Genomic DNA, 27,329 nt, shown 5'->3' on the forward strand with positions numbered 1-27,329 from the left:
ATCTAATAATTGGCAAAGTAAAGAGTAGCCTAAGGGGACCTGACAACCAAATGTAATATGATCTCTTAGGTGGGATTCTGGAACAACAATAAAAAGGACATTGGGTAAAAAAACTAATGAAATTTGAATTAAGTATGGGCTGCAGTTAAAAATAGTGTTTCGATATTGGTTCATCAATTGTGACAAATGTACTATGCTAACGTAAGATGATAATAATAGGAGAAACTGGGTATACAGAGTTGATGGGAAATCACTATCTTCATAAATTTTTTGCAATCTGAAAGTGTTCCAAAAATAAAGTTTCTTAACAAAATATGCTACTTAATTCACATGAAATAGAAGAAAGAACCCTCAAATAATTAATGTTAATAAAAAATATCACATTAAGAAACAAAGAATATAAAGATAGTTAAAATCATTTACCCTGATGTGTAAACAGTTTTAGAGCTAGTAGTCAACATAGAAGTGATAAAAAGCTTTCACGATTTTACTCTATGTATTAAGATAAATGAGAAAATAGACCATTCTATTTAAACTTCCTATCTTTAATTACTGTACAATTTATATTTTTTCTTTTAGGATTCTTTGTTTTAAATAATATTTCTCCTTTTAATAACATTAATACATATTCATTGTAGAAAATTTAGAAAATCTCAAGAAGTATAAAGAAGAAAATAACACCTACAATTTCATCATCCAGTCATAACAAATGTTTTAAGGTTTTAGCATTTTATTTTCTAGCCATATATTTTATTTCATAAAATATTTCAGATATTATATAGAATAAGCATTTCTATACTGATATCATATTTAAAATATCACTAGACCTCATTTAGGCAATTCTGCCTCCTATTGTGCTCTGGAGTTTGAATATATTGTATCACAGAGTAAATATTTTTGGAAAATGCAAATAACTTTACATATAATTATATTAGTGTGAAGACATAAATTGTGCCTACATAATGATATCTTGACTGAAAGTATTTGCTAGTCAAATAAAATAAATTGAGTTTTAAAACTATTTGAACTGATTGACATCTTAGACCTAGAGTCAGTTTGATTCAAAATTCTTTTCACGTGAGACAATCATTCATTCAATAAGTATATGCAAGCCTACTATATGTCAGGCACTGTTTTAGGGTCTGGAGACCACAGGTAACCAAAGAGTTACAGTTCCTGACTTTATAGAGCTCATATTCTAATAGGGAGGGGGGAAGACAAATATATAATGTCATATGGCGATACATACTATTGAGAAAAAGCAGGAAATGAGTGAGAATGATGAGTACAGGACGGTTGTCTTCTACTCATAGAGTTCTGGGGGGGGTTAGAATTTTCAGGATTAGGGGAATCCTGGACTTTTTATAGTTATTGTGGAGAGGGCATAATGATATCAACACCAGAGAGGTAAATAAAGATGTAAGGTTGGAAATTTTGCAGGATGTTAAGATGAAGATCTTTTCATTAACACCTTGAATTCAGGAGCCTTTTTTAAACTACTGTCCTGGTGACATGGAAGTCATAGAAAAATCAGTCTTGCCTGTGGAGCTCCTGTGTCCCTCTGTAACTACTAGCAATGGTGGCTTAAAGACTAGAAGAAGTAACTATCCAATCATGTAGATGAATTTAGCCAAAACAACAACAATGAAAAGAAAAGAACAAAGTGGCTTTGCCTTAGCCCCATGGGTATAAAAATTGTTCATGAAAAAGCTTTTTATGAAACCTCCTTAAGCCCTGGGTAGGTAACTGTACAGTATGTCTTCAAATACCTTTATAATTTGCAACCTAACTAAATTGTAATATAATTGTCTGCAAAAATAAAATGGTTGGGTTTGTGGTCTGACATGTAAAGAGCTTATATCTACACTTGGTTCTAACAAGTAAAAATCTGAACAAACTGAAAAATCAACAGCTTTTCTCAGATCTAGCGTAGAAGAAAGGTCATTGGACAAACCACTGGCCTCAAGATTGGCAAGACTGGCAGGTGGGTAAAGAGAACCATGACTTACCAGAAGAGAAACCCAAGAGCAGAAACCTCTGTAGGAATCAGTGATGGGTAAGAAAACCTAAACTATAATTGATAAATTGCTGGAGGCTCATTGTGGACAAGTCTGTGGGTTTAAATATCCAGTGAGACCCAGTCATAGGTGAATTTTACCTCTAGGAGCTCTACTAGGTCTTCATAGTGAAAATCAGAGAAAAATCCTCCTACGCTTCAGCAGAAGGAAGTAAAAAGGAACAATTTTGAAACATAGCAGGGCATTCTGTTCTTAACAAGGCCTGACTTCAGGAGAAACTATTTAACCAGAGCCTAACCTGCTAGGGTATTATCAAAACCTAACTGATCTGGACAAAGGGAAATTCCCAACTCCAGCCTTCTCAAGCTATTCTGTCCCACCTAAGAAGGTGGAGGGGAGGAAAACTGAGAAGCAATAGTGAAGTTCACAGTCCAAGGGTACAAGCTCACCAAAAGACTGAGACTTACTCATAGGACTATAAAACCCCTCCCTTCCCTCACATCTTACCAATACATTACTAAAGACTTATCTAACATGGTTCCTTTTACTCAGTACATTATGCCTACCTTTCAACAAAAATTATAGAGCATGCTAATAGGAAGAAGAACAAAAAACAAAAAACAAAAAAAAATGCAGTTTGGGTAGAACAAATAAACATCAGAACTAGAGTCAAATATGGCAGGAATTTTGGAATTATAGAACATAAATTTTTTAAAAACTATGATTAATTGGGATAATGTAAGCGGAGATGGAATATCTAAGGAAGAATAAAGAAAAAATGCTAGTAGTCAATATAATGTTAACAGATACACAGAATGCTTTTGTGGGTTCATCAGTGGACTAGACACAGCAGAGGAAAAAATCTCTAAGCTTCAAAATGTGACAATAGAAACTTTCCAAACTGAAAAGCATAGAGAAAAAGGCTGAAAAAAAAAGAGCGACACAATATTCAAGAACTGTGGGACAATGATAAAAGTTGTAACATATATGTAGTGGCAATTCCATTTGAAGTGATAATGACTGAGAATTTCCCCAAATTAGTGTCCCACATTAAACCATAGATTCTGAGAGAACAATAAGCAGCACGAATACCAAATTTCTGTACCTAGACATCTTGTATTCAAGATCAGAAAATCAAAGATAAAAAAAAAAATTCCTGAAGGAAGCCTGAGGGCAAGGTGAGTGGGGAGGGACACTTTACTTACAGAGAAACAAAGATAACATCTTGCTTCTCCTCAGAAACCATGCGAACAAGAAGAGAGTGAAGTGAAATATTTAGTGTTGAGAGTAAAACACAACTAAACTAGAATTTTACCTTGTAAAATTGTGCTTCAAAAGTGAGAGAAATAAAGATTTCCTCAAACAAAAATTGAGAGAATAAATAGAACAAACTGTCTTTGTTTGCAGATAACATGATTATCTGTGTAGAAAATCCAAAAGTGAATCACTTTCTCATATAACAGCAATAAATAAGAAGAATTTGAAATTAAAAACAATATTATTTACATTAGCACTCCCAATAATGAAATGCTTATGTATAAATCTAACAAAATATGTGCAAGAGCTATATGAGGAAAGCCACAAAATTCTGCTGAATAGAATCAAAGAAGAGCTAAATAAATGAAGGGATATTTTATGTTTGTGCCTAGAAGCCTCAATGTTGTCAAAATATCAGTTCTTCCCAACTTTATCTATAGATTCAATGCAACTCAAATCAAAATCCTAGCAAGCTGTTTTTTGTAAATATCAATAGACTGATTCTAAAGTATATATGGAGAAGCAAAAGACCCAGAATAAGCAACCCAATACTGAAGAAGTACAAAGACAGAGGGCTAACATGATCTGACTCAAGACTTACTCCAAAGCTACTGTCATAAAGACAGTGTGATATTTGTGAAAGGATAGACAAATAGATCAACAGAACAGAATAGAGACCCATGTAAATGTAGTCAATTGATCTTTGACAAAAAGAATAAAGGCAATACAATGGAGAAAAGATAGAATTTTGAACCAATGATTCTGGAACAACTGGACATACATATACAAAAAAAAAATGTAGACTAGACCTTATACGCATCACAAAAATTAACTCTAAATGGATCACAAACCTAGATGTAAAATTATAAAGCTCCTAGAATTATAACATAAGAGAAAATGTAGGTGAATTCAGATATAGCAATGACTTTTTGATACAATATGAATGGCACAATTCATTTAAAAAATTGATTAGCTAAACTTTATTAAAATTGAAAACCTCTGTGTGAAAGACAATGTCAAGAGATTGAGAAGGCAATCCAAAGACTGGAAGAAAATGTTTATAAAGTTTATGAGACACATTTGATAACGGACCGTTGCCCAAAACATACGAAGAACTTTGAAAACTCAGCAATAAGAAAATGAACACCGTAATTAAAACATGGGCAAAAGACCTGAAAAAACTTTGACTAAAGAAGATATTCATAATGCAGGTAAGCATATAAAGAGCTGTTCAACATTATACATCATTGGGTAATTGCAAATTAAAACAGTGAGATACCACTACACACCTGTTATAATGGCCTAAATCTAAAACTGGAAATACCAACGAAAAGCAAGTATGTAAAATAACTATAACTCTCATTTATTGTTGATGAGAATAAAAACAATGGTACAGCCACTTTGTCAGACAGTTTGACGATTTCTTACTAAACTATCCATGGTCTTACGATATTATTCGGCAATCACACTACTTGGTATTTACCCATACTAATGAAAACTTATGTCTGCATAAAACCCGCACATGGATGTTTATAGCAGCTTTATTCATAATCGCCAAAACATGAAAACAACCAAGATATCTTTCAGTAGAAGAATGGGTAAACAATAGTACATCCAGACAATGAAATATTATTCAGCGCTGAAAAGAAATGAACTGTCAAGCCACTAAAAGACAGAGTAAATCTAAATGCGTGTTACTAAGTAAAAGAGGCTAGTCTACAAAGGCTACATGCTGTATGATTCCAACTACATGACATTCTGGAAAAGCCAAACTGTGAGGATGGTAGAAAATAGTCTTTGGTTGCTAGGAATTAGGCAAGAGAGAGGGGTGAATAGGTGGAACACAGAGGATTTTTAAGGCAATAAGACTATTTATTATGATACTGCAGTGGTGGATATATATCATTATATATTTGTCAAAACTCATATATTGGTATAATACCCTAAGTGAACCCTAATGTAAACTAGGGACTTTGGGTGATAATGATGTGTCAGTGCACATTTATCAGTGGTAGCAAATGTACCACTGTAGTGCAGGATGTTGCTAGTGGGGGAGGTTGTGCATGCGTGGGGACAGGCCGCATATGGGTACTCTCTGTACTTCCTTCTCAGTTTTGCTGTGAATCTAAAATTGTTCTATAAAAAAATTTATAGTAATAAAAAATGAAATGGTGTGGCTCAGTGGTCTAATGAAATATTCTGGTGAAAAGAAGTCAACAAAGTTATTTAATTTTCAGAATTTTAAAACACATTACCATAAAACATAAACTATACAATACAGAGATAAAGAAGCATACAATTTATTTTCATATGGATTTACAATTGGGTTTACAATGCATGTAATAAAAGACAATAAGAAATCTTTTTTTTTTTAAAGCGGTGGGAAGGGCTTCAGGTGATATTAGCAATTGAGACAAAACTGAAACACAAGACAAGTCTTGCAAACATTGCCAGGAAATTGAGCAGAGTTAAAGGAAATCTGAACTGACACTTGAGGCAAGTTTTGTGATTTAAGGTTCAGATTGATTATGTTTTATTTTGTAGTTTGAACTCAATGGAATCAAGCAGTATATGATGAGGTGCTTTTAATTTATTTTTCAGATTTGTAACCTTTCAGCTGAGAAGCTATAATGTAACCAGAGCCATCTTGAAAGCTATGAAGAAATATTTCTTCCATTCAAAGGAAAACGCTGTAGAGGGTAAACAATTATTAACAATTTCTATTGGGAGCTTTAAGCAGTTTCTTTTTTCTTACCATGTAGTCACACACACAGAGTTCTATTATTTTCATCTTAGATAGACTGATGACAAAAGAGTGTAAAGTGCTAAGGTGATGGAATTATCAGAGAAGATACTGACTCTCCTTAGCTACGTGTATTCTTATTTGGAGAGCAGTACACAAACCATTTTCTTGTCTTTCTTCAGAGTTCGTTCACCAGCTAGAGCTATATAGAAAATGCCTAAATTCATTCGTGTAGCCATTCAGTCGATGATTATTTATTGAGCACTTGTTATGCACCACATGCTATTCTAGGATATAAAACTAAGCAAAAGGATCACTTTGCCCCATGGGGATTGCTGTTGAGTAGAAGAGATGAACGTTAATCAAACAATCACAATGATAAGAGCTAGCAAGAGGCAATGTGTAAGAGGGCATAATAAGAATTCAGGTCTAGAAAGTCAAAGAAAAACTGTCCCTAAAAAAGTGAAAATTAAGCTAAAGTCAAAGAATAGATAGAAGTTATCTGGGAAAGAGCATTCCAGGCAGAAAATATTTAGTTAAATATGTTGGCATAGATAGGGCTTACTATCCGTTTACTGTCGACATATAAAAGTAAATAATAGAATAATTGCTTACTCGAATGCAACAAGTGATTTTGCATCAAACTCCAAAATTATTAAATTTGCTCTATTAGGAAAATGAGATCATGAGTTGGTCTTTTTTCCTTTTCTTTCTTATTTTTCTTAATATGGTTAAAATACTCCCATATAATATGAATATCTTACAAAACTAAGTTAATTGTGTCACCTATACTACATTTTCCCAAATAGCTTATACCCTTACTTATTAAAAAATGTTTATCATTCACCATCTTATTTCTAATCAATATTAACTGATTTTTCTCCAAAACACTATACTCTTTTTAAAGTCCCCACGCATAACTTATGCCATTCTTGGCACAGAAGACAGCCTTATAAGGGAAAGGGAAGCTGTACCCTGAGAGGGACCTCTCGACCAGTCAGAATGCTCATTATCAGTCCAATTATCCCCTGATAATTGGCCTGCCTGTGGGAATAATAGGCTGGAATGATTTAACTCAGTGCTGACATATTCACAGCATCCTACACACTGCATTCAAAACTTCTTAACTTTTCCTTAAATAATGGGAGAATCTAATTCTAGCTGTTAGAATATTTTATTTGCTCAATATTTAACTTCCTCTGAATACTGAAGAACCACTCTGCTGAGACCCAGGGAACACTCCCTGTTTGTACTAACCTTTGCAATGTTGGCAAAAAATCTCACATAATGTCCACCTTTCTTATTTTGTCTGTATACAACGTTCTTCAAAAAGACAAGTCTCCTTTCTTGTACTCTGAAATTTAGTCATAGGATAACACTCTTAGAATGGAGTCACTTGGCTTGTAAATGCTTACCGGCATTTCAACACTTCTAGATGGCTGGCAGATGTCCAAATGAGTCTAGGGAAATGGCCAAGGAGAGGAATTGTGATCGAATTTTACAGAGGATAGGGTATTTGCTTTTGTGTTTCTTGAGATAATTAGGTTGAATTAGGTTATATTCATGGTATAGTGTTTTGAAATTTCCAATTTTAGATTCAAATGTCCTCACTTTTTTATGTCTTGTGTGCCTGAAAATTTGTTAGCAGGACGAGGATGTTTTCATCCTTTAGGTCCCTTTTTCTTAGTTGCATAAATTTATTTGTTTAATAAATAGTTCACACACTGGCCAGAAACCAAGTGGACAAACTGTACTCACTAACCCTTTAATACTTGGCTCCTTTGTCTAATGACCCAGCCCATTATTAGATAATGAAAGAGTGTATGAGAAAGTGGGAGATTATTTATGATGGAAACAAAATGAAACTAATGGGACAAGATTTGAAAGCTGTGATGCATGAAAGGTGCTATGCAGGCAGCTCTGGCACCATGACAAACAGAGATAAAGGCTCAGTGGGAAGCAACAGTGTGAACATGACTATGAAGGAGAAAGAATGGATTTCCTGAATGAATCCTTGCCATCTGGTGTTTGTTTAATACACAATGAAGGTCAAATGGCTACTGATCCTTTTTTCTATAGTCCAGTGACTATAAGAATGAGAGGAATCAATGAGTTTATCGATATGTCTGGAAATGACTCACCGTATGATCTGATTGAGTCAATAAAACTGAAGTAACTTGTCATTACTCTTTCAAACATGGTTTGGATCTATGACTACAGCTCTGTTTTTTCTTGTTTTTTGTTTTTTGTTTTCTTCATTTTTTTAAACCAATTTGCTGGATCAAATGTGATTCGTATCTTTTTCAAGATTAATGTTTTGAAGCATTTCATTTTTTAGATATGTATGCTTAATAGGCAGGTCAGAAGGAAAGTTGCTCATAAAGCTGAATGTTTCTCCTGTTTGCAAATAGATCTGTTAAACATTTGTTTCTGTTGTGGATTAAATAAATCTCTTTTTTTTTTCTATTTTGCCTTTTCTATGTATGAGATTGATTACACACCCACCTTATGTAATTATTCCTAAGGGGCATCTTAATTTTTGGTGAAATATATTTATAAAGCATTATACGTAAACAACATACGCTTTGGGAAAGTTGCATGTAAGTAGAACATATTATTTTATGTAACATTCTCTTTCCTGAAGGTTGTTCAAGTATGCACTTCCATGGTATGATCCTGGAACTCTAACCCTCTACTGCTGAAGTTGCAGGGTTTTCTGTTGAGTTCTTTTTAAAGACTAAAATAAAAGACACTTTTCTCACATTAATATTTCTCAGCTGCCATGAAAACAGGGATAGGGGAAGCCAAAAATAGAGGAACCAGCTGTGGGAGGCTGCTTTTTTCTTTCTAATTTTTTTCAGGACAACTCAGAAAAGTCTTTCAAATTCATTCCATAAAGAGTGTGTTAATGCAAATACTGTTTCACGTGCCTGCTTCTCTACTTGAAGAGCTGATATGCAGTCAATTGTGACACACTGAATGTTATCTGACTATTGTAGAGGTAGTAGAATTGTTGAGTTTGTCTCTGGGGTAGTTCCACTTAGTATTCTTTATCTCTTCTCTTTTTGAAAAGACTCTCTTTACTAAAGCTAGTTAATTAAAATAAGAGTGGGGTGATTATGAAAAAAAATTCTCTTCTTACTGAAGTAGTCTCTATGTGTTTTATTCCAGATGCCATACATTTTGTTGGTGATTGGACTTTTTCCCTAGGAACATAAGAATATTACATGCTCCCTTGACTATATAAAAGAAAAAATAAAAAAGAATCACTCATCAACCCACAGTGCAGAGGCACCATGTTTAATATACTGGCCTCTTTATTTTTTCTACCCACTTATTCTTAACTGAGATAATACTGTAAATACAATTTTATAACTTAATCCATTTGCTTAATATTTCATTCAAGTATTTTATGTTCATTCACTGTTTTCTGATACTCTCATATCCAGGTAGATCATCAACCGCTTTCCTTTGTGTTCCCACTGTGCTGTGATACTGTATCCTAACATACTACTTTAGTACTGATTTATATCTTTTTATTTACCGGGTATAAAAGCATAGACAGCAAGGGCGTATATTTTATACATGTTTTGTGACATCAAAAATAAGAGGCTACTGATTAAAGGTATAAACAGCAGCTGATAATCCCGATTATTAAAATTGTCCATTAACTGGGGATGTTAAGACAAAGGAATGATACGATGAGAATTTTGTAAAAGTGTTTCCTGTACTTGGTAGAAATTTGGAAGCTATAGTGTGGAAGGACCCTTAAAACTTCAAGATACTAATATCCCACTTGATTGACAGATTAACTGCTTAATGGCTGGGCATGCCTAACCCTGAATTATAAAGTTAGTGAATTTGTATGGTTTATTCCTTGGTATAAAATGATATAAGCGTTTATGGCCAACTGGCCATCATTTTATTTAAACTAGCATCATTTATAATGTATTTATTTTTTCCAGCTTTATTGAGATATTATTGACATTTAACATATATAAGGTTAAGGTGTAAAGTGTGATGATTTGATATACATACATAGCGCAGAAGGCTTACCACAGTAAAGTCGATTAACACATCCATCACCTCACGTAATTACCACTTTTTGTGTGTAGTGGTAACTTAAGATTTACTCTCTTAACAACTTTCAAGTATATAATGCAGCATGGTTGATTATAGTCACCATGCTGTACTTTAGATCCCCAGAACTTATTCATCTTATAGCTAGAAGCTTGTACACTTTAACCGACATCTCTGTATTTCCCCCATACCTCTTCCCCTAGCAACCACCATTCTATTCTGTTTCTATGAATTGGGCTTTGTTAGATTCCACATATAAGTGTGAACATACAGTATTCGTTTCTCCTGACTCATTTTACTTAGCATAATGCCATCAAGGCCCTTCTATGTTGTCACAATGGACATTATTTATACTTCCTTTTTATGAAACTGGCCATTAATTAAAAGGTCATATGCATCATCAGGCCTCAGAGGCCTTTTGGCAGAAAATGCCAGCAAGTAAGGTTGACAGGCCCATGGGGCTGTGGCTGCTCTGTTTATGCTTTGAGATAACTTAGAAGATGACTGAATTCAATTGGGGCTTACAAATCCTAAGAGTAAAGAAATGACTTTCAGATTAATTGCCTTGAATTTTCTCAAGGTGAAAGGTGCAATAGAAATGTCAAAATGTGAGTACTGTTATTATATTTTCTGTTATCAACCAATAGCTTTACCTCTTATGACTCATTTATTCAAAAGTTGGCATAAAACTCAGAAGCAGTTCTATATTCAAACTTTGAATAAAGAAAAAGTAAATTTGAGATTTATTCAGCATAAATAAACTTCATCATATATATATATATATTTTTTAAGTCCATGAATTTTAATTTTATGGCTATTTTGCCTGCTGTTCTTTTTTGAAACAAAAAAAAATATGTGGGTACATATTGTTTTAACAGACGGATGTTGAGATTATGCAAATAGCTAGTAATTTTAACTATAGGAAATCTTTATTATGTCTCTACTATGTTTGCTTGTCATTTTTAAGGATGTGATTCATTAGATGAAAATATGGTTCTTCATCTATTTACCATGTCTCCTTTTCCTTTGGATAATATAGACTAACAAAAATGTAACTCCCCAAAGAGATAACCTGATATTAAACATCTTAGCAAAAATATTTGGCTGAATCATTGAATTCTCGAAATACTCTATGACCTAGAAATGGTTTAATCTTACTAAAGATACTACCTTCTCAGAGTTAGTTTCCACTATTCACTCTTCCACTGTTCTTGATACCTAGTATAAACGAAGAACATTTCTTGGTCTTAAGTACATTAAGGAGTTCATAGTTTCCCATAAAAACCAATTATGAGAGAAAAATAGTTGATTCTACTTATGAGATTAAATTTGATCAAAACTGGCATGTTTCCTGAAGCCTATCTGAAGAAATTTATGTCTGAAGTATGGGTTATTAATAGGTCACATTGAAAAACTACAAAGTTTATCAATTCTATTCTAGAATACCATTGATTTGAGCTACCTATACTGTTATGCATCCACATATAAATATTTTTAAGGTTGTATTTTATCAAAGAATGTCTATACAAGATATACCAGAAATATACATTTTAGTCTGTTACAGTATTAGTGTATTATTATTATTATTATTATTATTATTATTATTATTATTATTATTTTGCCCCCAAGCTAAGATCAAAAGCTAAGTTCCATGGTTTTGTACCCTGAAAGAATGATCAGTAATGGATTTCAATTACTTTCCCTTATAGTTCTGTGCAACCTGACTCTTTAAGTGGTTGCTGATGATTCTGTGGTTGGAAAGAGAAAGACTACAGGCATAGCTGATTAGAACCGGAATGATGAGTACTGGACATGTAGTTTGGATAAAGCTAAATAGCAAACCAGGATTTTTACACTGAGTAAATCTGGATTCTTTGACTCGCCTAGAAATTGTCTCACCTAACCTGGCAACTATTAAACTTTAATCCATTTCTTTTACATTTTTTTAGGAAGAAAATGGATAGGAAACTCAGTGGTGTTGAGTATTTGAATATCTTAGGTCTTTAAAGAAACTACTGAAATTGACATAGCTCAGGTAAAACAAACCTGTATTTTTTAAATACTTCTATTTTTCAAAATATAAGATTTGGTGCATTTTAACTAATTACTTAATTTTTAAAATTCTTATTAAAAAGCCCTTCAGGTAAACTATACATAGTTAAAATATCTTGAGCCATCATTCAAAGCTCGTCTGTGCAGTGGAGTGAAATTATTGCTTTATGAATATTGGGAGTGTGGTTATGTGATAACCTAAGCAAAAATGTACTTGCTCTTTGCTCTGAAATTTTGCTTTTTCTTCTTCTTCTTAGTTGTATTGACTTAAAGTATTAATTTCCTGCATATTTTAAATAAAATATTAAAAATCACTGCTTCAAATACAAAAGAAATGTGTGCATATATTATTGTATTTTCCAGTGTTCTCCTGGGTTGTCAGTTGAGAACCTGGTAAGTAATATATCTCTCTTAAAAATCATTGGCTCAGATTTTGGACAGACTCTACCAAGAACTTTGAAGGGAGGATAAATCTTATTTTAGTCTGACACGGAAATGAAGGATATTTCTCTCTGGGAAAAAAAAATTACACACACACACACACACACACACACACACACACACGCCTATATGTATACCACTAGCTCTTTGCTTGCCTGATGTTTGCCCAGCTAGGGTCCCACCTAATGGGCAAGCAACAAAACAAACAGAAGAAATTCTAAGCACACAAAAGGTTTGAGTGGAAAGATGGCCAAAGAGGATCAGATAATTAACCCCAAGAAGTTGGGTTCAACGCCTTTATTGGGGAGATTAGAGAGATAAAATAAGGTCACTTATCTTGTATAGAAGAAGACAGAAGGGTCAAGAACTTAGAAACATGGAGAGGGAAGAGAATGAGAAGGGACATGGTGCTACTCTTCATTTCCTGCTATGTGACAAAGGTCAAAATGATGGCACTTCTGCACTTTGAAGAGATGATCTTTCTTTACTGAGATTAAGTTCCCAAAGTTGTATTCACAGAACTTCCTAAAAGTAGCAATGGACATTTCAGAATGAACTACTAAAGTACAAGCCTCCTTGACTCCATGCTGCAAATTTCCCAGCTGAACTAAACAGTAGTGGACTACTCTGGATAATCCATTTGACTAAAATATATCAAGCAATATGGCCTATTTAGAGATAGGTTTTAAGGCTTTAACTTCTCAAAATGTCAAGAGACATCCATTACACATAAAAATAACATATCTCACCAAATTATGCCAATGGGATCTATTCAATAATATCTCTAAACTTAAATTCAGAGGGTAAGATAATACTTTTTTTTTTTTTCAATATAATGTACCTCTGCTCACCTAGAATGCTATAGGAATGATTGGGGGGGGGGGGCAGGGGAGAGCACAATTTTAGAGAATCCAAGCATTTTCTTTTAATAAATACTTTAGTTCTCTTGTAGTCTCATGGAGGATCCCATGGACATGAAATCCAAATCAAAATGATATGTGAAGGAGAATCTTCTATTTGATTTAAAGACCAGCTCTCATTTTATTCTGACCATTATTTCATTGGTCTTTATAAAGCCTTTTTTTGAGTCAATACAATCTGACTGTAGAGAAGCCTACTAATTTTCTTTTTGAGTTCTCACAAGATGTTTTCGTTGATATATATTTTTGTCATTTTTGTTGTGTGCATATATATGTGAATATATATTTATATATAATCTCAATAATTTTTATTTTATGATATTGAGGTTTGTAGTTTCTAACTTGAATTAAAAGAAATTACTGATTTCTTTTGATGCTGAGCGACAAATTTAAATGTTCTTGCTGTTTATAAAGGCACAGATAACTTAATATATATAGGTTTTGGGGGAGGAATACGGATTTTATAAATGCTAACACATTCTGATTATCACATTTTTATTGCCTTTTCCATAACATAGCACTATTTAGTCAGATCCTAAGAATTAGCTAATATGCTTATAAGAAAATTTTCAAAAAGTTTGGAAAGCCACAGGATTGAAGAAAATACTTTTCTCACCAAATTTGAATGGAAAACAAGCTTAGGAATTTTACACATCTCCAGTGACATCAGCAGTTACAAATCAGGTTTCTTCCCTGCCTTGTTTGGAATGTGTGCAAACTGAGTTAATATAGTTCATCATTTTTCACTCAGGAAAATTTTATGACTTCATTTTTAGAAATGAACTCAAATGCAATTCTCCCTTGATTGAGTGACTAAGGCAGTGACTTTACCATGGTATACCGTGGAGGAGAAAAATTACCCATGACTCATAGAAAGTTTCGATGAAAGCACAGATTTTATTCCAATTAGTGATTCATTTGTGACTTTTCTTCCTCTTGCTTACTTGAAGTGTTTCATTCCCCCTCACTCAAAGCAAGGAGAGCAGGGATGGAAAAAACTAAGAATCTCTTCTCCCTTCACAGTAAAAAAGGCAGAGTTAAGGACCCTAGATAAATTTTTCCTAAGTGGGTTATATCAGAGTTCTCAGGTTCTCTCTTCTTGAAATAATGACGTTAAGGTAATTCTCAAATCTAAGATCTGAGTTTTTTTTCAAAGATGTAGAAAAGATTGATTATGGTAAAATCAGGGACAGAATTTGTGCTCTGCTTCTACTGATAGTCTTCTGGTAATTACTGAGCTTGTTTCCATACAGACAAACCCTCTTTCTTCTCTTCCTGACATTATGACAGCCTCTCTACCTTCACTGACAACTCTGGTGGCCTGATGTCTAGGTTTAAGCTGTGGTCTCTGGGTATGTGTGTAGTGATGGTGATAGACAATTTATAATAATTTTACTTAGATCAATAATTTTTCTGCTATTTTGACATTCTTACCATATTTTGAAAAAATATTGTCTGTCCCAACATAAATTGTCTGACTAATTCACTTTTTCCAATAAGATCAGACCTATTAGTAAATGATAAATATAATGTAGTTTTTCTATTCTGAGAATTAAGAGTTTAAGTAACAAAGATAGGCATATAACTTTTGGTTTCATGTCACATGGTATGATTATAAGGTGAAAATATTGTATTTAAGAATGTGGGGGAGGGGAATAGGCTTGGCAAACACCATAAATTTCTTCTGAGGATTGTGAAACTGTCTTTTGCATTATAAAGAGAAAGAATATAAAAATGCCCTTGGTTAATCCTCAAGTCATGCTAACATTTACAAAACAATATGCAAAAACACTCATTTTTTTCATTCATTCTTGTAACAAATATACAGCATACCTTCTCTTATATAAATAATATATCATTCTGGGATGTATACTAAAAGCAGATAGGCCAAGTTACTGATATTTTTTAAGGTCACATAAGTTCTTAAGATATACAAATACCTAAGAGAAAATGCAGTTAAACAAGGTAAACTTTGTTTGTCTTTGTTATATGATTTCTTTGTTATAAGATTTGTTACATGATAGTATTTCTTAATTACAACCATTGCTACAGCTTATAAAAACTCACCAAATAACAATGTTTTCAGTGATATAGAAAATAGCTTCTAGTAATAGATACAGAAATATGTAAATCAACTAAACTCAACTGTATGCTAATTGGCCAACATACCTCTCTTTTAACCAACAGTAAGCTATTCCACAAGAATCTGGAAATCAAATGGTGACTGTGTAGGTGTAAATGCATCTCTAAATTAATTTTCCAATAATAGAAAAATCTCGAACAAACAGAAACTTAGAAAAATAAACAAGCATAAGGGCAGAAGAATATTTTGTGTGTGATTTTAATAAGTACAATGTTTTTTGTGTTTAGATGCTGTGGCATTTCATCAACCACATAAAGCATAATAAAATTAAACTTTGACTAAGATTTCCTACATATAACGAGATTTTGGTGTCACTACAAATAAATTGTTCTCTTAACTACTAACCATAGTGTTATAAGGGCAAAATATCTATTGTGTCTGCTTTATTAAAAAGTAATTTTATATTTCCCATAGTTACTACATTATCATTTTGTAGAGTACATCATGTATTTATTCATATATGTTTACTCTTTTATGTAAATATATATAATATACACACATATGTATATTTATTTTAAATTTCATTAGAGTAACACATTTCCATCAATAGAGTATGAAGAAATTATTGAGATGCATTAAAGTAAATAAGAATAAATGAAAGTTAACATCTGTACTATATTCACAGATCATATAACTGAAATGGTTCTTAGAGACGTTTTAATAAAATCTCTCTAATTTATAGATAAAGTTCAATGAAGCAAATTGCCCACTATTATATAGTTAGCTATATCTATTCAAAATTTTTATTTAGTGATTTTTTAACTTTATATAGCACCTAAAACATTTAAATATAATTAGAAACAAATTCGTATGCTAAAATCCAATGTTGTTTCCAAGATGAGATATTACTGATACACTGGACACTATTGAAAAGACTTCTCAATTTTCTTCTAAATTTATTCATCTCTAAGTTTTATCCTCAATGGTATCAGAGGTTGGTTAGAATCTATAAATGTATAAATTGTAAGTCCTCATGCCTTATTTGGTACATTATGTTAAAAAATTAAATTTTACTTCAAAACAAAAGATGAAGTTTTAAGATATAAAGACAACAGCCGTCAAGCACAGATCACAGCCATAAAGATGTAAATTTTCTTTTTGTATCAAACTCTTTATGTAAAACTTCTCCACTTTTCATGTTTTAATCTACAGAGCAAAATCCAGAGAGTACCATGATTGCACTGTCAATGTGAATTATTGAAAAGTTGCTAATAAAAGAATAAAAACCATCTAACTAGGGTTAGAATTATTTACTAATTTTATCTCTCTTGTTTCTTATTTATCATTTAGCCGCTTCCTTACAGGAAGGTTTCATGCTGATGAATTTAGTAATTTTAACTTCTTGCACAGACTGTGCTTTAGAAATTACAGAAATGCTGTTGCAGACATGAAGGTTACAGACTTTCTTTTCATACAGACACTTTCAGTCACATATAAACGTCCTGAGATATCACTATTATGAATAAGCATGGTAAGATATGTGAGCCTTGGTTAAAGAGCATGGTAAAGTTTTCTCTCTTTTGATCTGCTACAGATATACAGGTAGGACATTTAAAATGTTTGTAGCAATAATTAATGACTCTTGGTGCTTGTATAGTACAGAAATTTGAAAGAATCAAGTGGTTTTTAAATGACACTTGCATGGTGACAAGTGGACTAAAGAACATATTTACTTTCAAATTGCTTAAATATCAAGGGCAAACTGGTTGGCAGATGACACAACAGATGTTAATTCCAGTCTTCTCTTCTCCTTTCCAACCCAGAATTTTCACAGCAATTGGAGGTCTGAGGGTGCTGGAATAGTTCAAGCAATAGTTATAACCTATCTCTAGCAGTTAGACATGAAATTATCTCTTCTAATAGAAATAGCTCTTTTGACAAGAATTTTAAGAAAATGAATACATATTGGATTTTTTTTTTTTTTTTTTGGTGAAGATCCCATGGATTTTGACACTGCTTAATTTATTGGCTTAAGTATAAAATATTGGCACTTAAATGGTATTCTCATGTTGAGTCTGAAAACATAGCCTCTTTGCTTACACAAATACCTTTAAAAGAGGGTAATTAGTGACCAATGGCTAAGAAGACCTCTGTGTTGAGAGGTTATGCCTAAGCCTCTTGAAGATTCTCCATGTAAACAAGTCAGACCACATCACTCATTATCCCTCCTTTGTTTACTTGAAAAAAAGGTTCAAACTATTTAATGAGAGGATTATCCATACTTCAACTCTATTGAAAAAGATTAATTGATATTTTCCTGTTGGAGGTTTCACCACTTCTATTTGGCTTCCACTCTCCTATTGTTATTGATGCTGTGATCAACAGAGCAAAGTTGCTTAAAGGTTATCCAAATTTCACAGTTTAAGATCATTCAAACTAATTATATATATTTTTTTGTCTCATAGACTGAGTTCCAAAGAATGTTAAGTTGTTCAAAGAGACTATGTTTTAAACTTGGTCTGAATAGAAAATTTTATGACTAAAATCTGGATATTTTGGACAATTTGCTGACTGTTATAGATAAAGTAGAGTACCTATTCAAAATGGAATATTAAAACAGAACCAAATTTCTGTGTAAACCTATAATGAATTTTTCCACTATAATATATATAAGAGATTTGGAGACATAATTTCAATATCTTATCATCTTGAGAACACAATATAAAAAACAAAATCCCACCATTTTGAGATACAATTCTGTGATAGAAATCTTTACAAATTTTTTCCCCAAAAAATGTGTGTATTATGGACATATGGCTGCATATTTGGATAACACCATTTGCATTTTTCAAACTTGCATTTTTTTTAAAGCACTAGCTTGGCTTTTGCTGTCAGAATGGCAAACTGCTAGTGTATTCATCTAAAATTTCTAGTTTAACTCTTTGTCACTTCGGCATTTTATGTAATACTAATATGCTCACCTTTTCTTTAAAAAGTAACCGAATATATTGGAGGAGGTAAAATAAGAAAGACTTTTTAAACCATAAAGTTTAATAATAGGAGGAGTCACATCATAGTGTGGAAAAAAAAAGGATAGTGTCAAAATTTGATCTTAGGAAAAAATGCTTTTGAAAATTACTGGGGGGAAAAAAAGCACGTTAAAATGATTTTACTTCAGATTAATTCTGTGGAAGGATTTGCAGTTTTTATGGCTTTCTAGGGTTATTTTGTAAAAGCAGTTTTAATTCCTGAGCATTTAAATGTAACACACTGGATTACAGGAAACTTAAAAAGGAGAGAGAGAGAGAGATTGAGAGAGAGAGAGAATAAAGATAACAACCCCTGATGCTAGTAACTTATGTAGATTATACTTTCAAGAGGAATAAATTTTCATTTGCTGCATGCTTTCTACATACATGTTTAAATTTCTTTATGTTGCAGTATTAAAAATTACACATATTTTACTAGTACACATGGCCTTGCCACAGCATTTTAAGACATACTTCAATGTCCCCAATCCCCTAAGAAACAATCTTATTTAAGGGAATCAGGTATCCACTTATAGTTGAATAATTTACCTGTCTTACATAATTTCTACACATCAAAAACTATGTTATCTAAAGATGTTTTGACTTATAGATTAAATTTCGTATAAATTATACTTTTAAATTGACATCACCAATAATCTTTTATTTTCAAATAACCACCCTAAAGGTTCATGTTACGTCTTCTATATATGTTAAAATATGCACTATCTTAAATTTTGCAATATTGTGCATATATTTGGACATATTGCAGACATATTTGGACATATTGTGGACATATTTGGAATATTTCAGTTTTTCTCTTAATTGACATACTATATGGCTACTTATATTCCTAAGCCACTTCAATCTGGTTCTTTCAAATTATGGTTTTGCAATGTGTTTATCTAATTGTTATTTATTAGTTTCAGCAGAAGTATTTAATTAATTAGTATCTGATGCAAAGATAAAAGTAAATATCAGCTCTTAAATTATGCTATTGAATAGGTACAAGTTTTATTGGTCCCAATGCTAACAAATACAGTTAACCTTATTGATTTAGTTGAGTACATTAAAATAACGTAATAAAAACTATTTTACGTCAAGGCATTATAATATGACTACCGTGTCTGCTATTTTGCCTTCAAAATTTAACAAAACTTAGCATAGCCTAACATCAAACATATTGATTCTTTTAAATAGTCATCCTATAATAAATATGACATTATCACTTCGAGTTCAGACAGTCCTTAGGTGATTAGAGAATAGGGATGTAATCAGAGGAAGTACTTTGAAAGATAATCTTTCTTTATTCTCTTCCTTTGAAACATTCAGATAGGGGAACTATGGAATGGCAATAATTGCTGAACCTGTGCTAACTAATGAAGTACAAATACTTAAAAAATTATCATCTATCCCTTTAAATATTGAGGGTATCAATATAAATTCAGTTACCTTAATTGAAATGGTTCTTAGAGCTAACTTAAGATATTTCAAAAAGTGTTATAAGAAAATGGCTTTAAGAATTATTTATTAAATTACTAAACACATACATTTTTATTATTCAATATGTGGCAGACCAAATACCAGGAACCCGGTAAACAAAGATGAATTAGAGGTGATTTCGGTTTATAGTCTACTTATTTTAGGATCATTAGCACAAATTGTCATCTACTCACAAAGAATTTGAAAAAAAAATTTAAGGTCAAAACAGACTGGTAGAACTAATGTAAGTTTCTAGTAGTTTAATCTCCCGTGAGGTCTTCACCTCAGTTTTAACATTATTGTAAAGCAATTAAAAAACCAGAAGCCACTGTTGGAAGATGATAAAATATAATCATATTGTAACAATGTATTTTAAGACCAAATGTACTTAATCCAGCTATTAAAAGGCATAACTTAAACAGAAGGAACACAAGACTTAAACAAAGCAGAAGACAGCTGTCCAGAAATTATCAATTGCTAAATCACACAGATTGTGATTAAATTTTAATGTGGCTTTTAAGCGAAGATTTTGCTTATCAGAGAGAAAGAATTCCAGAGAAAATATTGTTATTGATTTCATCATTTTAGATGTAACTGATCCTTTAAGTAATTTTTCTTGCTTTCAATACCACTTTTTAAAGTGACAGCTTACACTGGGCAAATCACTAGATGGTATGTTCATTTAAAATCTAAACCAAATGCATAAATTGTTCTCCAGTGCACTCAAGTCACATCTGTTGAAAACAAAACACAGCATTCAATTCATTGAATAAAACCAAAACATAATTGTAGAATAGCTGGATAGTCAAATCATGTAAATTAAATGGCATTGAAAATGATATTTTTTATTGATTTTTTTTCAGGGAACCCAGCCTTTGTAATTAAAATACATTGATTACCTTTTATGTAACCCATATTAACAGTAGGCAAATGGATCTGTTGGAGCATCGTATTAGTTTTAGAGTCAGGAAATAAGGAGTAAGAATAAGTTTTTTTTTTTTTTTTAAGTACAATGCCACAGTGGCTCTCTAGATAAAGGTACATATAGTATCATTTTATCAATAAAATTACTGAAAATTAGATATCTTTGTAGCCATTCTTTATATTCTAGTCATTCTTTATGTACATAATTATTTAACATTGTGTAAGGTTTTTAAGGTCAAAAAAGCAACTTTAGTTTGGTTCTCTAGAATGAATCAATATTTAGTATCTAAAAGTTGGCTATAAATTTAAGTGATTTGTGTACATTTAGTTGTATAATTATATGCCTTTATTTACTAATTTAGTAAATATGTAATGAATGCCAAGTAGATGTCACAAACCAAGCTAGATACCAGTGTATATTCATACATATTTATATGTTCTCATAATAAATGAGCATATAAGGACTTGCATATAAGGCATAAATATTGACTCAACTTTTTTCTCTAATACATTTTGTCAAGCAGTTTATTAATTAGTCAATGTGAAGTGAACCAAAATATCTCTATATGGTAATATCTCCATAACATTTTCTATTTTTAGAAATACAGGACATATCTTTTAAACCTAATGTGTTTTAATTTGGCAAAAATATATGGTCTAAATTTTAATAATTATTCTGCTCTGGTATTTTTTAAAATTGAACTTTTATTACCCTATTTGCACTTGTAGCTATTGCATAGTATGCTCAACTGATTGAATTAATCATAGTTCAATTGGTTACTGACAGCACAGAAAAGCCAAACAACTAAAATTATCTTCCTGTGTCCTAAACATCTGAAGATATAGACAGATATAGATATGTAGATGCTGACACAGATACAGATATAAGATAATCGATTGACGTTTTCACTTTTTAACATGTAACAACTAGACCAATTGTTAATAAACGAAAGTACATTTTTTTGCATATTCTTATTTGTGTCCTCAATTAACAGAGGTCTAAGGAATTACACAATCTTACATGGTCATATACAGAGTTAAAAAAATTTTATCTTCTAAACAGCATCTGTGTTCATTTACCCCTGTGGTTAGTATTTTCTGAGTATTTCAAGGTCAGTAAGACGTTTTGATTTATTGAAAAAAAAAAAAACTGAATTCTCACTCCCAAACAAATCATTTTGCTTACTGATTAACCTACACCAGTCAAATCACAAAATCTGTTAGATAGTTTAACACAGAACACAATCCAAAGCCATCCATCTCTTGATTATATTGATTTTTTTGTTTGTTGGTTGTTTTTTTGGTTTTTTGGTTGGGAGAGGGAAAGGAACTAGAGAGAAAAATATATATATCTTCAATTTTCCAAACAGCAATCTTGTTTAAATTTTATCAAAAACAAAATTCTAGGTTAACATTTTGTCACTAACATAAATAATTTAAATATTAAGGATATTAAGTATTTTGGATTTTTTAGTAATTATAGTGATATAGCATATGCCTTTGTTTGTTCTTTTACAGAAATAAATGGTTCTCATTTGAACTTTGAAAATTCCAAAGGCACACTTTTCATGTAGGTTTATTTGGTTCAATTAGGGACAACATTTATCATTAGACTAAAATTCTTCTAAACGTCTTAAACTTCAAAAATACCATTGTAATCATTTGAGAAATATAAATCCTGTTTACTGAAATCCTCCTCTAAATTAAATAATGTTAAAAAATACTCCACCTAAATTATAGAAAGCTCTCAATCAAATAAAAGTCCAATTAAGTCTCTGTTACTTACAGAGATCAGCAAGGACCTCCAGTATAATAAGGTGTATCATTCAATGTCTTTTTACTCTCCTATGACTGTACCTATAATTCCTAGGGAGTGACAATCACTACATGGTAGGGGTAAACGAGCTCTTCCTCTGTGGCCTGGGAACATTCTATCACTTAAAATTCATGTTATCATAGCTACTTGCCTAATCTACTTTTGACATAAAAACACTCGAATTCTAGTTTCCAAAACATTTCTTAACCAGAAAAGATTCAAACCCCTATGTCTCTAAAATGAAGAGAATTCAGAGTGTTTTCAGTTTTTCTGACCAAGTGTTAAACGTTAAGGAGGCAAATAAATGTTCAAAAGAGATCAGAGAGTTTAAAAGTGTAAGTTAGTTGGAACTATCAGTCATCTCATCTTCTTCTTGCCTTACCAGATATTTTTCGATATGATTTATTATAAAATTATATGTTTCTACATTACTTCTTAAACTCAAGATCCAATTTCCCTTTCACCAAAAATGCAAAAACAATTCATTCACTTTTGCTCTAACCAAGGAAGACAATTATCTCAACTACTATTTTAACTAAGCTTAAGTTATTTTTGTCATAGAATTAATTTAAAACAAACACATACATTTTTAAAATAATTTTAAAATTTTTAAATTACAGTTGGCATACAATATTATATTGGTTTTGAGTATGCCACATAGTGATGAGACATTTATATAACTTACAAAGTGATCACCCTGATAAGTTTAGCACTCATCTGATATAATACATAGTTATTGTGATATTGTTCACTATATTCCCTATGCTGTATTTTACATATGTGTAAGTGTTTTTGTAACTGGCAATTTGCACATCTCAATCCCATCCCCTCTTCACCCATTCCTCCAGCCCTCTGCCCATCTGGCAACCATAAAAATGTTTTATGTATCTATGAGTTTATTTCTGTTTTGTTATTTTAGATTTTACATATAAGTGAAATTATATGGTATTTATCCTTCTCCATTTGACTTATATCATGTAGCATAATATACTCTAGGTCCATCTATGTTGTTGCAAATGGCAAGATTTCATTCTTGTTTATGGCTGAGTAATATTCCTTTGTATATGTATATCGCATCTTCTTTATCCATTTGTCTATTGAGGGATGCTTAGGTTGCTTTTATATGTTGGCTACTGTAAATAATGCTGCAATGAACATATGGATAAATATGTTTTTTCAAATTAGTGTTTTGGGTTTCTTTGGATAAATATCCGGAAGTGGAATTGCTGAGTCCTCTTTGTCTCTTGTGATAGCCTTTGCTTAAAGTCTATTTTGTCTGATGTAAGTATTGCTATCCTAGCTTTTTTTGTTTCCATTTGCATGAAATGTCTTTTTCTATCCCTTTACTTTCAGTCTGTGTATGTCTTTCGATCTGAAGTGAGTCTCAAATAGGCAGTATATGTGGGGTCTTTTTTTATTATCCATTCAGACATTCTGGGTCTTTTGATTGAAGCATTAAATCCATTTACATTTAAAGTATTTTTTGATGCGAATGTAGTTATTATCATTTTATTATAGTTTTGATCTCTTCTTCCTAAAGAAGTTTCTTTAACATTTCTTGCAGTACTGGTTTGGCGGTGCTTAACTACTTTTGTTTTTTCTTGTCTGGGGACATACACACATTCTTGACAGTAGTGATGAGAAACAAATGAAGGGAAATTGAATTAGGTAAATTATTGATGGCTAATTTTTAAAAAGCACAAAAATGAAGACAAACTATTTTCTGTTACAGAAAACATCGATGAGTTATAAATCTTTGTCTGTAGCCCTTGGATTTAATGGTTATTGAAAAGATGACACCTCAAGTTCCATGTCCATGAGTATGCTATTCGTAGAAGTAAAAATAATGTGTTGCCTTCTGTCTCTCTAACTACCTAATAATCAACCTATTCAGGATGAACCACATCATATGATCCTCTTGAGTACAAAGATAAAAATGTAGGAGATAAAATGAATGGACTTACTTGGAAAGCATCATTAAACATTTCCCCACCTCCTGGTCATTGTATCTTTCTCTTGAGCTGGTTTTTATTTAATGTATTGTATAAGTTGAAGCTCATATCATTTTGATGAGACTTTGCTAATGACAATAACAACAATATCTGAAACTTCTGAATATCTTTTATATGTTATATGCTGTTCTGATAGTAATTCATTCCTCAAAACCTAAAAGTTGTCCTATTGTGACTTCACTCTTATTGCTGGGAAGTAAATCATGTGCCTGCATTCAGCATGTGATGTTTCCAAATTCAACATTACATGATTAATTCTCAAGGGCTGAAATTTGTGAGAGGAGACGTAGTAGACTTTTGAGCATGAACTTGGTAATTAGAGACATTTGTGTAAGAATCTCTATGCCATTACTTGCTCCATGACCCACAGCAACTCATTTAGCCTTCTTATGTCTCAACTGCCTCATGTGAAAAATGGGCAGAAAAAATATCTTGAAAGGTTATTGAGAGAATTTAATGAGATCATATACTGAAAGTGCTTAGCACCATGTCTATAATGGTGCAAGCACTGAATATTATTAATATTAATAAAACATGATATCATACATGGCAGAACTACATGACATTCTATAATGTTTTATCCTAACACTTTTTGTACTCATAAATCTTTTCATTTATAGGGGATTATCTGTCAGGAGAAATGGAACCAATAGCTTGAAAGGAAGTCAGACCCTTCAGAGAAGCCCAGAGCAAAACTAGAATACAATCAGATATTAGGAAATTAACATATAGACATATTGCAGTTTTCAAGCTGTCACTTTAGAGTTTAACATTTCCCCAGTGACATTAGTGCAGCCGAGAGTTTTAATGTATTTTCCCTTGTTTTTCTCCTATTTCTTTTCTTTTCTTTTTTTGTTGGTATGTGGCCTTATCTTCCCACTCAAAGTGAAGACCTCCATTTGGAAAGCAGATTTTTTCAGCAATCTTATTATGCCTTTTAGATTTACAGAAGTTCTCTTTTTCCTCTCCCCTAAGATCCATGTTTGCAGATTTTCTGCAAATTATTTTAAGAGTTACTAATATCATTTTTATATGTCTTTCAGGAAGGATTCGAATGGGCATAATTGTTTTTTTTTTCTTTTTGTTACTAAGACCTTAATCTATTTTCTTTCCCTTGATATAAAGATTATTGAAAAACAGCAGGTCTAAGCTTTAAATAGGATTGAATACATCTTTGAAAACTAATACTTGACATTGTGCTAAATGATAGTGCTCTTTAAAATTGGATGTGTTATGTTGTAAATAAGGTTAAAATACAGAGATTCAAGAGTTGGAGGAATCCTGGGGTCTTGTTACATTAATCTCAGGTCAGATACTGTTTTACGAGAGAGCACAGTAGTTTAATGGGCATTTATTGATTTAAATTAAATTATAACTTTGGAGACAGTAACTTTCAAACTTAAAACAGTCATATGATATTATGAATTACATTTCATCCACATTAAGAGATTTAGAGCATGGAAACCAAAGATAGAAAATATTGGTTCACATTTCAAACCACAATAAGTGTGAATATAGCCTCAATTTAATAAAAATGTATAATGCAACTTTCCTTGGGTTAAATGTCTTACAATTGCTCTTGGAATGGGTACTTGTTTTCCCATTATTGGCCACTTTAATTGACTTACACTCTAGTTTTCTCATTTAAAAATCACTTTATAGTATTGGGTGCTCTTCATCTGAGTGATATGTTCTACTACTGCCTGGTCCAACAACACAACAGTTTACATATTTCTGAACTTGATCTAAAAGCAGATTTAAAAATCCATATGGACAATCCAATTTCTATGAAAATATATACACACAAGTCTGCTCAGAGGTGGCTAAAATAAAATAAATTTCATTTTGGGAGACAGGAAGGAAGCTGAGACAAGAAAGTGAAGATTTTAAAGTAAATGGGTACTTTCTCTGACCAAGATCGAAACCACCTCTCCCCAGAGAAGAGGGCTTGGAAGACAAGCATTGGAAAAGTAGAATGTTTGAGCTTTTCTTTCTGGTGGACTGCATTAAATATTCAGCCAAAAGGGAGGGATCATTTTACATTACTTTTCTTGTTTCTCATGTATCGACTGACAGGTGCTGTAAACATACATAGGCAAACATGGTTCTATGCTTGCAGTGCTCCAGTGTCCAAGGGAAGACAATCTTTAATCGCCAAAAGTGATCACAAAGGACTTAGCAGACACACTCTGCTTAGATTGGAGAAGAGATGATATACATTCTATTTCCCATAAAGCAATAGGAGCTTGTCTTTCGACTTTGATTCTCAAGAAAATCCATTCGGAGATGGTTTTGTTCTAGCCACAGGTTACTAAGGTAGAACAATCTTATTTTGATTCTGACAACTTGGCTGAAAACCTCACAAGAACTTTTGAAATAATAGCAAAAGAAAGAACCAAAGAGGCACACTTGTCTTCTGAACTTCTTGCTTTGCTGGTGGTAAACCACCAATCCACATCTCCTTGATTTCATTCA

The 27,329-nt window shown here is 32.2% G+C and overlaps 1 long non-coding RNA gene across 4 annotated transcripts in view; it reads left to right on the top strand.

Annotated features, from left to right (window-relative positions):
* The window catches only part of LOC107513527, a 479,315-nt gene that overhangs the window by 108,819 nt on the left and 343,167 nt on the right, over positions 1-27,329 (top strand). For all 4 annotated transcript variants that reach the window (XR_004956357.1, XR_004956356.1, XR_004956355.1 and 1 more), the window contains one exon: positions 5,877-5,974. This is a non-coding gene — a long non-coding RNA (uncharacterized LOC107513527). The remainder of the gene's footprint in view (positions 1-5,876; positions 5,975-27,329) is intronic.

The sequence above is a fragment of the Rousettus aegyptiacus genome, unplaced genomic scaffold, assembly GCF_014176215.1.
Source record: "Rousettus aegyptiacus isolate mRouAeg1 unplaced genomic scaffold, mRouAeg1.p scaffold_m13_p_3, whole genome shotgun sequence".
In the NCBI taxonomy this organism is placed as follows: domain Eukaryota; kingdom Metazoa; phylum Chordata; class Mammalia; order Chiroptera; family Pteropodidae; genus Rousettus; species Rousettus aegyptiacus.